This window comes from Pinus tabuliformis, chromosome X, assembly GCF_031772625.1.
Source record: "Pinus tabuliformis cultivar Carrire ecotype Pingquan chromosome X, CPIR1, whole genome shotgun sequence".
Taxonomy (NCBI): Eukaryota; Viridiplantae; Streptophyta; class Pinopsida; order Pinales; family Pinaceae; genus Pinus; species Pinus tabuliformis.
This window is the reverse complement of record NC_142308.1, coordinates 1,302,770,052-1,302,781,926: the sequence shown is the minus strand read 5'-3', so window position 1 is coordinate 1,302,781,926 and position 11,875 is coordinate 1,302,770,052. Positions and strand designations below refer to the sequence as shown.

The 11,875-nt window shown below is 37.3% G+C and overlaps 1 pseudogene; it reads left to right on the top strand.

Moving 5' to 3' along the window:
• Window positions 1-10,332: 10,332 nt before the first annotated feature.
• On the top strand, window positions 10,333-11,591 carry LOC149144825 (glycylpeptide N-tetradecanoyltransferase 1 pseudogene; annotated as a pseudogene).
• Window positions 11,592-11,875: the final 284 nt, after the last annotated feature.

Genomic DNA, 11,875 nt, shown 5'->3' with positions numbered 1-11,875 from the left:
AAGAAGATCGATGTTGGGGAAGCCACTGGTGAGAAGGTTGAGTCTAACACCATTTTACAAATGGATCCATTCAACTTGAACCAAGGCATGCAAGGTCCTATTCTATTCTAAGGGTTTCTTCATCTTCATTTTTTATAATGATGCAGATTATCATAATGATCTTTCTAAGGGGCCCTGGTTTATGGGAAAATATGGGCTCTTCCTGGACCCTTGGTTCCCATATTTTGACCCATCCATAGTTGTGATAAAAAAGATACCCATTTGGGTTAGGTTCCTGAATTTGATGGCCAATCTATGGCATTATTTAGTGTTTATGGATATTGGAAACACCTTGGGTCATTTTTTGATAGCAAACCCCTCACGAGGCCAGTGTGGAGTCTTCACCTATGGAATGATTTTTGTAGAACTCGACATCAGCAAAGGCTTGCCTAGTAAAATTAATTTAAAATAGGTGATTTTGACTGGACCCAACAGTTGAACTACCAGAACACTTATTTTCAGTGTCGAATTTTCCATCAAACAAGTTATCTTCAAAAAAATTGTTCTAAAAAACTAGTGAAATGGAATCCCATATCTAAATCATGGAAGCCATGCATCCCGCCTCCTCGAGAAGAGGAGGATTCTTCTTCCTCGAACCAGGAAGATGATGAGTCTAGTCATGACATGCTCCCATCGGATGAGGCCCATAACTCAAATCTTCAAAAGCCTTGGGAAGGAAGTAAAGAGATCCAAGTTTTTTCAACCAGAAGAGAAGAACTCAGTAATAATGCTCCAATGGGTTCCATGAAGTGTGCCCATGAGTTAGCCTCCTAAGACTCTGACAAGGATGCCTCCTTAGATTGTCAGAACAATCTTAAGGTAGCTTTGGTATCCACACCTCCAGAAGGTTGAACCGACGTAGTAAAGAAGAATGGAGAGAAAGGAGGCACTGGTGATCAGCCCCAAGCTATGTGATTCCAATATTTTTGTTTCTTCGCTTTCTATATGTGTTTTGTACTTTATTTCATAGCCATCCTTAGGCTTGTTCTATCTATGATCATCTTTAAGCTGGTTCTATCAGATGACCATGATATGCTATCAATTTAAAACTTTTTATATTAATACAATTTTTCTTTACTCACTTAAAATAAAACTATATATATATATATATATATAACTTTTATATTTTAGTGAAATATTTTTCTTCTACTATGATTATTTATAATACTAATAATAATAAAATTATATAATTTAAGTGGGTATGATATAAAGAAAATTTTAAAATAATATTAAAAATAATTATTAAAGCATTTATTTATTTATATAGGTTTTTTTTATATATTCAATTTTTATATATGTTATAAATATATAAATTTATATATTTCAAATGTGTAAGATATAAATAAAAGTTAACTCTCTCATAGGCACATATATATTCAAAAATAATAAATGAAAATAAAATTTAAAGATTATATGGTACATCGATGATTGCTCCACCTTGTCAAGAACCCCAAAAGCACCTAGGAGAATTGTCCCATGACCTCCCATTAGCAAGTCGCTTAAGTTGCACATATATATATATATATATATATATATAACAAAAATTAAAACATAAAATATTTTTTAATATACATATGTTTAACTTTTATATTTTATTAAAATATTGCACTTCTATTCTGGTATAATTGTTTACAAATATACAAATTTATATGGTTTAAGTGTGTGGCATATAAATAAAAAATTAACATATTAAAATTGTGAATATAAAGATAATAAAATGGAAATGAAAACAACTTGATTTTTTTTTATTTTCTTAAAAGCTAGTAGATTTTAGCCTTTACAATTATATTGTTGCTTTATTTTTCTTATTAGGAACCTCTTTGAATTTCAATCAATCAACCTAGATTCATCATAAATTTGGGTCTATAATATGTCAAGAGGGCTCAAATCTCTCAAGGTGCAAATATTTTCTTGAATTTTGTATTCAAAAAACAGATTTTCACCTTGTGAGAATTGATCACTCTCAAAGTTTAATAAATCTAGAGTTAAACTATGTCTAATATTTATTCAATTGAAAAAAAATCATTATATTCCATGGATGCCCATGCAAAGGTAGTTCTCTAGGCATTTAGAATGTGAGGATCACAAGACTCATTTCAATTCTTCATAGAGAGGGGAGAATGCCTTTGACCCTTTACATTTTGAAGGGGTTGGCACACTCTCACTGTAACATTCATTTGTTGCGTACAGATCATGTGAACATTCTTCTAGTTTTCATACAATAGGAAAGGAATAGATCACTTTTATTTGTCATGAAAATCAATGCATAGAGCCATTATTTATGGGTCGGCTTCTATTAGCTAGACTCGTTGGCCTCGCTTTGGTAGGGCAGTTTATCCGAAATTGATTGAAGACAAACAATAAGGTATTACTGACTCATGTGCATGGATGTGCCTATGTTACTTTATGCAACGGATCAATAAGATTGCAAATACATAGAAACTGAAGTAGTTATAGAAAACACAATAGGAAAAACACATAAACACAACAAGTTTAATAAGGAGTTCACCCATTACTCCTGGGCTACGTCTCCCGGTCCAGCCTTTGGTGGCCTCTCTATTATGTTTTCAAAGCAAAGCTTTACAACAGTGAGCTCAATTTGAGTTTCACTCAACAGATAGAAATTAGCAAGACTGTACTTGTATTCCTGAAGTCTCTGGAGTACATAGACTCTCTTTACTGATTCTCGACCTCCTATGGGTCACAATGGTATGAGCCCAATCTAAGACTTAATACATGACAGGAATTTACATAGGAGTTCACTTGAATCTCTCAAGCCTTTTGTGGAGTACACAAACTCTCAAACTCTCTCTGTCTCTGTCTTGATGCTGCCTTTTGCTTCGGCAGGTCAGCTCGATTTCTTGTCTCTATTCTCTGCTCTCAGCTTTCTACTTCTAACTTACTTGCTAACTACTTGCTTTGTTTTCTGTCAATTTGTGGCTTTAAAGCCAATCTGCTTTCTGACTATTCGTTTTCGCTTCCCGGCTTTCTGGTTCCCTTGCCTCTGTCCGTTTGAATTCCTTTGCTGTGTGTCATCATCACTATATAATGCCTCAGAGGGAGGTGGTCACCTATTTCGTAATGAACTAAGTGTCATTTCTCTTGGACGTCTTTGAAACGACCGTTTTTACCGTTAACTCCAAGAATGCCCACGAGCACAACCTTCTGCCAATGCATCATCCACGTCGAACTTCAAATCTTATACAACTCTGCCTGTTTACCCCGTCGAATCCGGTCATCCATCGGGTTGCGTCTCCGTCGTTGATCTAGAGCCTCCAGATCCTATGGTCATCGTTCATATCAGGTGGGTAAGTAACATGACGTTTACCCATCCGATGTGAGCGGTTTTCTCTCTCTTTTGTCGGACGCGTGGCACCCATTGTGTGGCATCGGGTGGGACTCAGTTGAAACTACTTACCGCTCGAAGCCCTTCCAATATTCTGCCAGTTTTTATGGGACCCTGCCTCTAACGGAAATGACACGCTATCTGTTACATTTTATAACTTTTCGGGTCCGGGTGCTCAGCGCCTTTCCTTCTTTGAGGGGTTTCCCTGGCGATATGTGATTAGCGACTTGTCGCTAATCGCATATTAGAAACTGCCCCCGTTTCTTGAAATGACCTCCTATTCTGCTAATTCGTGACAGCGTGCATTACCATGGGCCGACAGGCTGTGCGCTTGACCGAGGGTCCTCTTTGCTCTGCGCTGATCACCAATTGTAGCTGTTACGAGGATATCTCTAATAAGCTCTATCTTAATAAGACTTTGAAAATTTGGCATGAATTTTACAGATTTCATGAAAACTTAGAGAGTGTTCTAGGATCCAATTCGAATCACGGCCTTCTCACTGAAAAATATTTTTGGACCACCAAAAGTTGGGTTTTAAGCATCAATCAAGTGAGGGTATAAATTCCTTGCTTGCCTAATTTCTATCCATCTTGCATTTCTTGGTTTTGAACCTTTGAGCCCAATCCTGAGGTACTCAACATCCCCTCTACGCATTGTTCTTACCTTCCTATCCAGGACTGTATCTTCCTACAATTCATTGAGATATTCAGGCAACAAATCATCAATAGAAGGCAATTGACTCTACTCTTTGGGATCTTCAATCAATGAAGGTTCAAATAGTCTCAAGATTTCTGCATTAACTGTCGAATAGATGTGCATGTAAGCTAGAAAATCAAGGCGAAAAGCATTCTCACCAATTTTCTCAAGTATCCTGAAAGGTCCATACCTTATTGGCTTCAACTTCTTACCTTCACCTTGCATTCTGTCCTTGCTGATATACAGCCAGACTTGATCACCAACTTGGAAACTATGCTCAATCCGATGCTTGTCATGCCTTGCCTTGTACTTGGCTTGGCTCTTTTCCAGTTGTTCCTGTACTGCCTAGTGAATCTCTTGGATTTGTTCAATGAACTTGGTTGCCTTGTCCACATCACTATGTCCATCAACCGCTATGTCTTTACCAAAGACAAAATCCAAGGGAGACCTTGGTGTGAAACCAAAATAGGTCTCGAAAGGAGATCTCTATGTAGAAGAATGTTTAGCACGGTTGTAAGCATGTTGCACATAACATAAATGTTCATCCCAAAGCTTGGGATTCTTGCTGCAATAGCCTCTGAGCAACTGGATCACTATCCTATTTACCACTTCTGTTTGGCCATCTGTTTGTGGATGAAAGGTTGTGCTCTTCTTCAGTCTGGTGTCCATAAATTCCCACAAACTTGACCAAAACTTCCCAACAAATCGGGAATCTTGATCATATACAATGGAAGTGGGTAATCCCAAATGAACCCATACATGATGAAAGAACAAATTTTTTGTTTGTTTAGCTGTAATCTATTTGTTACAAGGTACTAAAATACACATTTTGCCGAACCTATCCACAATAACATATAAATAGTCATGACCTTTTCTAGATTTAGGCAATCTCCCAACAAAGTCCATGGAAACACCTTCCCAAGGATGAGAAGGAACTGGTAGTGGAGTGTACAAGCCTAGTTTTCTATTATTGGGCTTGCTTTTAGCACACATAGTACACCCTCTTACATATCTAGAAACTGTCTCATTCATTTTTGGCTAATAACAAAATCTTTGCAGCTGTACAACTATTTTACTTACACTAAAGTGACCTGATATTAGAGAGGTGTGTGCTTCTCGAATTATATTTACTCTTTCAGTTTGTGGAATGCATTACTTTCCAAAATGATACAAGAGTTGGTCCTTAACATGAAAATCCAATTCTTATACTTGTTTGCCGTGACTTAAAGTTGCATATACATCTTTAAAATCTATATCTTGAGCATACTGTTCAATGTGGCTTTCATGCAATACTGAATTATGCTTAAGTATAGTAGATGCATTTATGATTGGTCTTGACAACATATCTACAACTTTATTGTGTATGCCCTTTTTATATCTAATGACAAGATGAAACTGTTGTAGAAAACCCATCCACCTATAGTGTCTTGATTGCTGCAACTTAGTTTGGGAGTGTAAATATTGAAGTGGTTGATGATCAATATGTATAACTGTCTTTGCCCATTAAATAATGCTTCCACTTTTTCACACTCTGTACGAATGCATACAATTCCTTATCATATGTGGGATAATTAACTACTACAGAATTAAATGTCTCAGAATGATAACATATGGGTTTACCGTGTTGCATCAACACTACTCCCATGGCATAGTCACGGGCATCTGTTTTGATCTCAAATGATCTTTGAAGATCAGGCAATGCTAATACTGGTGTTGTACTAATCTTTTATTTTAAGGTGTCGAAGGCTTTCTTCTGTTTTCCTCCCCACTGAAACACCTTGTTCACTCCTGTTAAAGCATGTAAGGGAGCTGCAATCAAGGAAAAGTTAGCAATAAACTTTCTCCAATACTGTGCTGCTCCTAAGAAGCTTCTAACCTCTGTAGCAGATTTGGGTTTATGCTAGTTTACAATGACTGCAACCTTAGATGGATCTACCTTCAATTCACCACCCCCTACAATATGACCCAAATAATTCAAAGATGTTTTTCCAAATTCACATTTTGAGAGATTAACATAGAGATTTTCTCTTTTCAAAACATATAAAGTCTGCTTGACATGCTTCAAATGTTCTTCCCATGTTTTACTAAATATAAGAATGTCATCTAAATATACAATCACAAAATCATCAATAAAGGGCCTAAGTACATCATTCATTACTCTCATGAAAGTAGCAGGAGCATCAATTAAGCCAAAAGGCATAACTAACCACTCATACAATCCTTGCTTTGTTTTGAAAGCAATCTTCCATGCATCTTGCTCTGCAACTTTGACCTGATGGTAGCCACTATGCAAGTCCAACTTCGAAAAGTAAAAAAACTTATTTTAATTGATCTAATAGATCATCTATGTGAGGGAGGGGATAACGATTTTTTATCATTATCTTATTCAGTGCTCGGTAATCAATGCACATTCTCCATGAGCCATCTTTCTTTCTCACCAAGAAAATTGGATAACCACATGGTGATGTGCTAGGTCTTATGAACCCTTTCTCGAGTAGCTCCTATACCTGCTTCTTGATTTCCACATTCTCTAAAGCGGACAACCTGTACATTCTGATGTTAGGCAATGGAGCATCTTATTGCAAATTAATATCATGCAGTATTTCCTTTTGGGGTGGCAGACTTTTAGGTTCTTGAAATAGTATATCATATTTTGAAACAACTTTTTCTAAATCAGCTTGTTGTTTAGCATTACAACCCTCAAATATAATGGTTTTATCAGGTTTCTTTTCCTTTACAACCATAAGTAAAAATTGTTTGCATGAATTTATAATTCTTTTCATCAGTGCTGAGTTTATGAGAGTATAATTATTCTTGAGTTTATGAGCTCGTACAATATATTCGATTCCATCTTTAATGAGTTGATACTTTTTTTCAACTCTATAGAAAATAGCTTTCCTATCATACAAGTAAGGACTTCCTAAAACAATTCCACATATATCCAAAGGAACTATATCTAACTCAACCCCATCTACAAATGCTGACCCAAAAGAAAACTTAAGTTTACATTGCCTAGTCACTTGTAGCTTTGCTTTATCACATAACCAACCTAATGGATATGGTTTGTTATGAGGTGTGGTTAATAATCCCAGCTTCTTTACAATTTCTTTAGAGATTAAATTCATTTGTGAGCCACTATCAAACAAAATACCAATCTTTTGATGCTTGGAAATAACTCGAATATGAAAAATCTCATGTCTTTTCCTCTCTTTTTCTTCATTATCAGTAGATTGTGCAGAATTACTAGTAGATGCTTCAAAATTTTTACCTTTTATACCTATGGCTGCGATTTTTGTTTCATCTCCTGAGTCTGACCCCAAATCCTTTTGAATAGCTGCAGCAGTCTTCTTCTTTTTCCATCGAACTTCTTGGGTCTCATCTCCGGATACAGAATCCAGCAGTGTTTATCATCATGCCCATCCTTCTTACAGTGAGTGCATGAAGATTTGGTCTTTTTTATAGTATTTGTCTTCCTCTCTTTCCATTTCTGTTTTCTCTTTTCCTTATTCTTGCTTGCAGTGGGTTTTGATGATCCCCCAACTTCTGGGTTCATATTCTTGCTTCTAGCCTCTAGATGTGTAGCCTGAACAGATACCTCATCTATACTAGTGGGATTAAACATGAGAATGGTGTGTTTTAAATAGTTGTGTAGACCACCTATATACTTCAACATAGTTTCAGGTGACTCTAAAGAAATTCCTAGAATCAAAGCTCTTTTTCTAAATTCTTGAGTGTAGCCTTGTACACTTTTCCCTTTTAATTGGCGAAGAGTTTGCCAACTCATCATGGCTTGCTGCATATAATCTAGTGGATAAAATTTCCTTTTAAATGTGAAAACAAATTCACTCCAGACAGAAAGAATTTTACCATGCTTCTTCATGTCAGCTTGTGTCCTGCCTTCCCACCATACCAAGGCAGTGCCTCCAAGGCATAGGCTGGCCAGCTGAATCTTAATTTTGTCTGAATCAATGCTCGGCACCCTACAATACACATCAATCTATCTAATCCAATTATCCAGCTTCTCTGTATTCATCTCTCCATCATATATTGGAAAATCAAAAATTTAACATCTAATTTAATCAACGATGTTTTCTTTTTATTTTTAGGGCTATTAGGAGGTGTGGGAAACTTTTCTTCTTTCCCTTTTCCTTTAGAATGGTCATGGAGGAGAGATTCTTCTACTCCTTTATCTTGTTTGGAGTTTAATGAATCTTCATCTCTACCTTTCTTAAATTATCTATACATTTCCTCCGCCATGGCTCTCATGGTCATGAAACTATCCATGAACTGGGAGTCTGATTCCAAGGGACTTTCTTTGGTCATTTTCCTCCTAGGGTAGACTCTTCCAATTTTTGGGTTAGCTTCAACCAATTCTCCTTCTCCTAATTTGAGCTTTGTCTTAGTTAGCATTCAACAACAAAATCTAGCACAAGCTTGTCTAACCTTAACAACCTAGAGCTCTGATACCACTTGATATGAAATTTATCGAAGACAAACAATAAGGTATTATAAACTCATGTGCATGGATGTGCCTATGTTACTTTATGCAACGGATCAATAAGATTGCGAAATACACAGACACTGCAGTTAGAGAGAACACAATAGGCAAAAAACATAAATACAACAAGTTTAATAAGGAGTTCACCCAATACTCTTGGGCTACGTCTCCTGGTCCAGCCTTCAGTGGTGGCCTCTCTATTATGTTTTCAAAGCAGATTTTTTACAACAGTGAGCTCAATTTGAGTTTCACTCAACAGATAGAAATCAACAAGACTGTACTTGGATTCCTGAAGTCTCTGGAGTACACAGACTCTCTTTACTGATTCTTGACCTCCTATGGGTCACAATGGTATGAGTCCAATCTGAGACTCAATACATGACAGGTATTTACAGAGGAGTTCACTTGAACCTCTCAAGCCTTCTCTGGAGTACACAGACTCTCAGACTCTCTCTGTCTCTATCTTGATGTTGCCTTTTGCTTCTGCAGGTCAGCTCGATTTCTTCTCTCTGTTCTCTGCTCTCAGCTTTCTGCTTCTAACTTACTTGCTAACTTCTTGCTTCTTTCTTTGTCAGTTTGTGGCTTTAAAGCCAATTTGATTTCTAACTGTTCGTTTCCGCTTCCTGGCTTTCTGGTTCCCTTGCCTCTGTCCATTTGAATTCCTCTGTTCTGCGTCATCATCACTGTATAATGCCTCACAGGGAGGTGGCCACCTATTTCATAATGAACTGAGTGTCAGTTCTCTTGGACGTCTTTGAAACGACCATTTTTATCGTTAACTCCAAGAATGCACGTGAACACGACCTTCTGCCAATGCATCGTCCACGTCGGACTTCAAATCTTATACAACTTTGCCTATTTACCCCATCGAATCTGGTCATCCATCAGATTGCATCTCTGCCGTCGATCTAGAGCCTCCAGATCCTATGGTCATCATTCATATCAGGTGGGTAAGTAACATGACGTTTACCCGTCCGATGTGAATAGTTTTCTCTCTCTTTTGACGGACGTGTAGCACCCATTGTGTGGCATCGGGCAGGACTCGGTTGAAACTGCTTACCACTTGAAGCCCTTCCGATATTTTTTCGATCTTTGTGGGACCCCGCCTCTGATGGAATCGGCGTTATACCCATTACATTTTATAACTTTTCGGGTCTGGGCGCTAGGGGCTTTTCCTTCTTTGAGGGGTTTGCCTGGCAACATGCGATTAGCGACTTGTTAGAAACTGCCTGCATTTCTTGAAATGGCCTCTCATTCTGCTAATTCGTGACAACGCGCGTTACCATGGGCCAATGGTCTGCGCACTTGACCGAGGGTCCTCGTTGCTCCGTGTTGATCACCAATTGCAGCTGTTAAGAGGATATCTCTGATAAGCTCGATCTTAATAAGACTTTGAAACTTTGGCATGAATTTTACAGAGTTCATGAAAACTTAGAGAGTGTCTAAGATCTGATTTGGATTAGCAGTTGGAGACAATTCAGTGGCACAAACTCGAGCCAAGGGAAACATCGAAAACGAGCACTAAAAATCCTATAGCTTGATGATTTTATTCACATTTTTGTTGTTGGATTGCCATTTTCATTTTTGTGTGGTTTTATTGATTGGATCCTTATGCTTTTAAAAAAAATTGATTGATGGGTTCTCTTATGACAGTAATAAATTCATATATGTTTTCATGTTTGCGTGATGACATCGGTATTTTTTTCTCTATTTTCAATAACCATTTGAATAGTTCTTGGGTCACTAATCGATATGCTATGGAGAAAATATTCTCCTGGGGAGAGCCCAAATGATAATTTTCCCATTGAGATTAATGAGTCCATTGAAAATATTAGCAGGAAGGCACAAAATGTTCTTTCTTTGGGGACAAAACACACATTTTGGGAGACACAACCAGTAGGCCAATTCAAGGACATCTCGAATCACGATTTTCCTGAAGGCCCAATCGAGGATACCACTGCCTTGTCTAAGGTTAGGTGGGAGCCTTATAATATACCAAGAAAGTATGAGTGGTGTACTTGTGATACCAACAAGGACGAGACCTCTACAAAGATTTACAACCTCCCTACTAATAACTATGTGGAGTATGATGAGAAGATGTTTAGATTTGATTACTCTAAGGAGTTCTTAGTGTCAAGAATTGGCATATTAGTGTTCGGGTTAAGAGCACTAGCAAGCTGGTGGCTTTCATCACAGGGATCCATGTGAAGATTAGGGTTCCATATCGATTTGTCCTGATGGTAGAGATTGATTTTCTATGTGTCCACAAGAATCTTTGGTCGAAGAGTCTTGCCCCTATTCTAATCAATGAGGTTACCATGAGAGTGAATTTGGAGAACATATGGCAAGCTACCTACACTGCAGAGGTTTTCCTCCCCACTCTATTTGCCACTTGCCAATTTTGGCACAGGTCCTTTAATCCTAAGAAGCTCATCAATATTGGATTCTCTAAGATTAGAGCTCGAATGACTATGAGTAGGTCTATCAAATTACAGTGCTTGCCTGAGACTATTGTGACTCCTGGTTTCGCGGTAAGGGAAAGGCATGATGTCCCTATAGTCACAAGTATTCTACAAAGTTACTTGTCCAAGTTTGTTGTCGTTCTAGATTTCAATGAAGATGATGTGGAGCATTGGTTGGTTCCTACTAAAGATGTGATTGATAGCTATGTGGTTGAAAACCCTAAGACTCATGAGATTACAAAATTCTATAGTTTCTACACTCGTCCCTCCTCTATTCTTGGAAATTCGAATTACTCTATGTTGAATGCTACTTACTCCTATTATAACGTGTCAACTAGGACACCTCTGCTACAACTGATGAATGACATTCTCATTGTAGCAAAGAAGAAAAATTATGATGTGTTTAATGCTCTAGAAAACATGTAGAATGAGTCATTTTTAAAGGACTTGAAGTTTGGGCCTGGAAATGGACAACTTCATTATTATCTCTACAATTATCACATTAAGAGTGCACTTAAATCCTCTCAATTAGGATTGATTCTTTTATAGTGACGTGCTTTGTTGATCTTGGATGCAAATAGTTGCACGTCAAGGAAATAGCATAATTTTGATGTACTTATAGATCTTGTTTATTTGTTGAATTTATAGTTGTCTCCAAGTTTGATAATGATTTTCACTTTCTATAGTCATCCACTGTCATATTGACCCAGTTACGTATATTTTAGTATCTATTTCATATATTTTTGAATATACACACAGCACGGGCTCGTATACAAGTAATTTCATTGTATGGAAAATTCGAAATCGGTCAACCACCCTACCATATTTCTAGA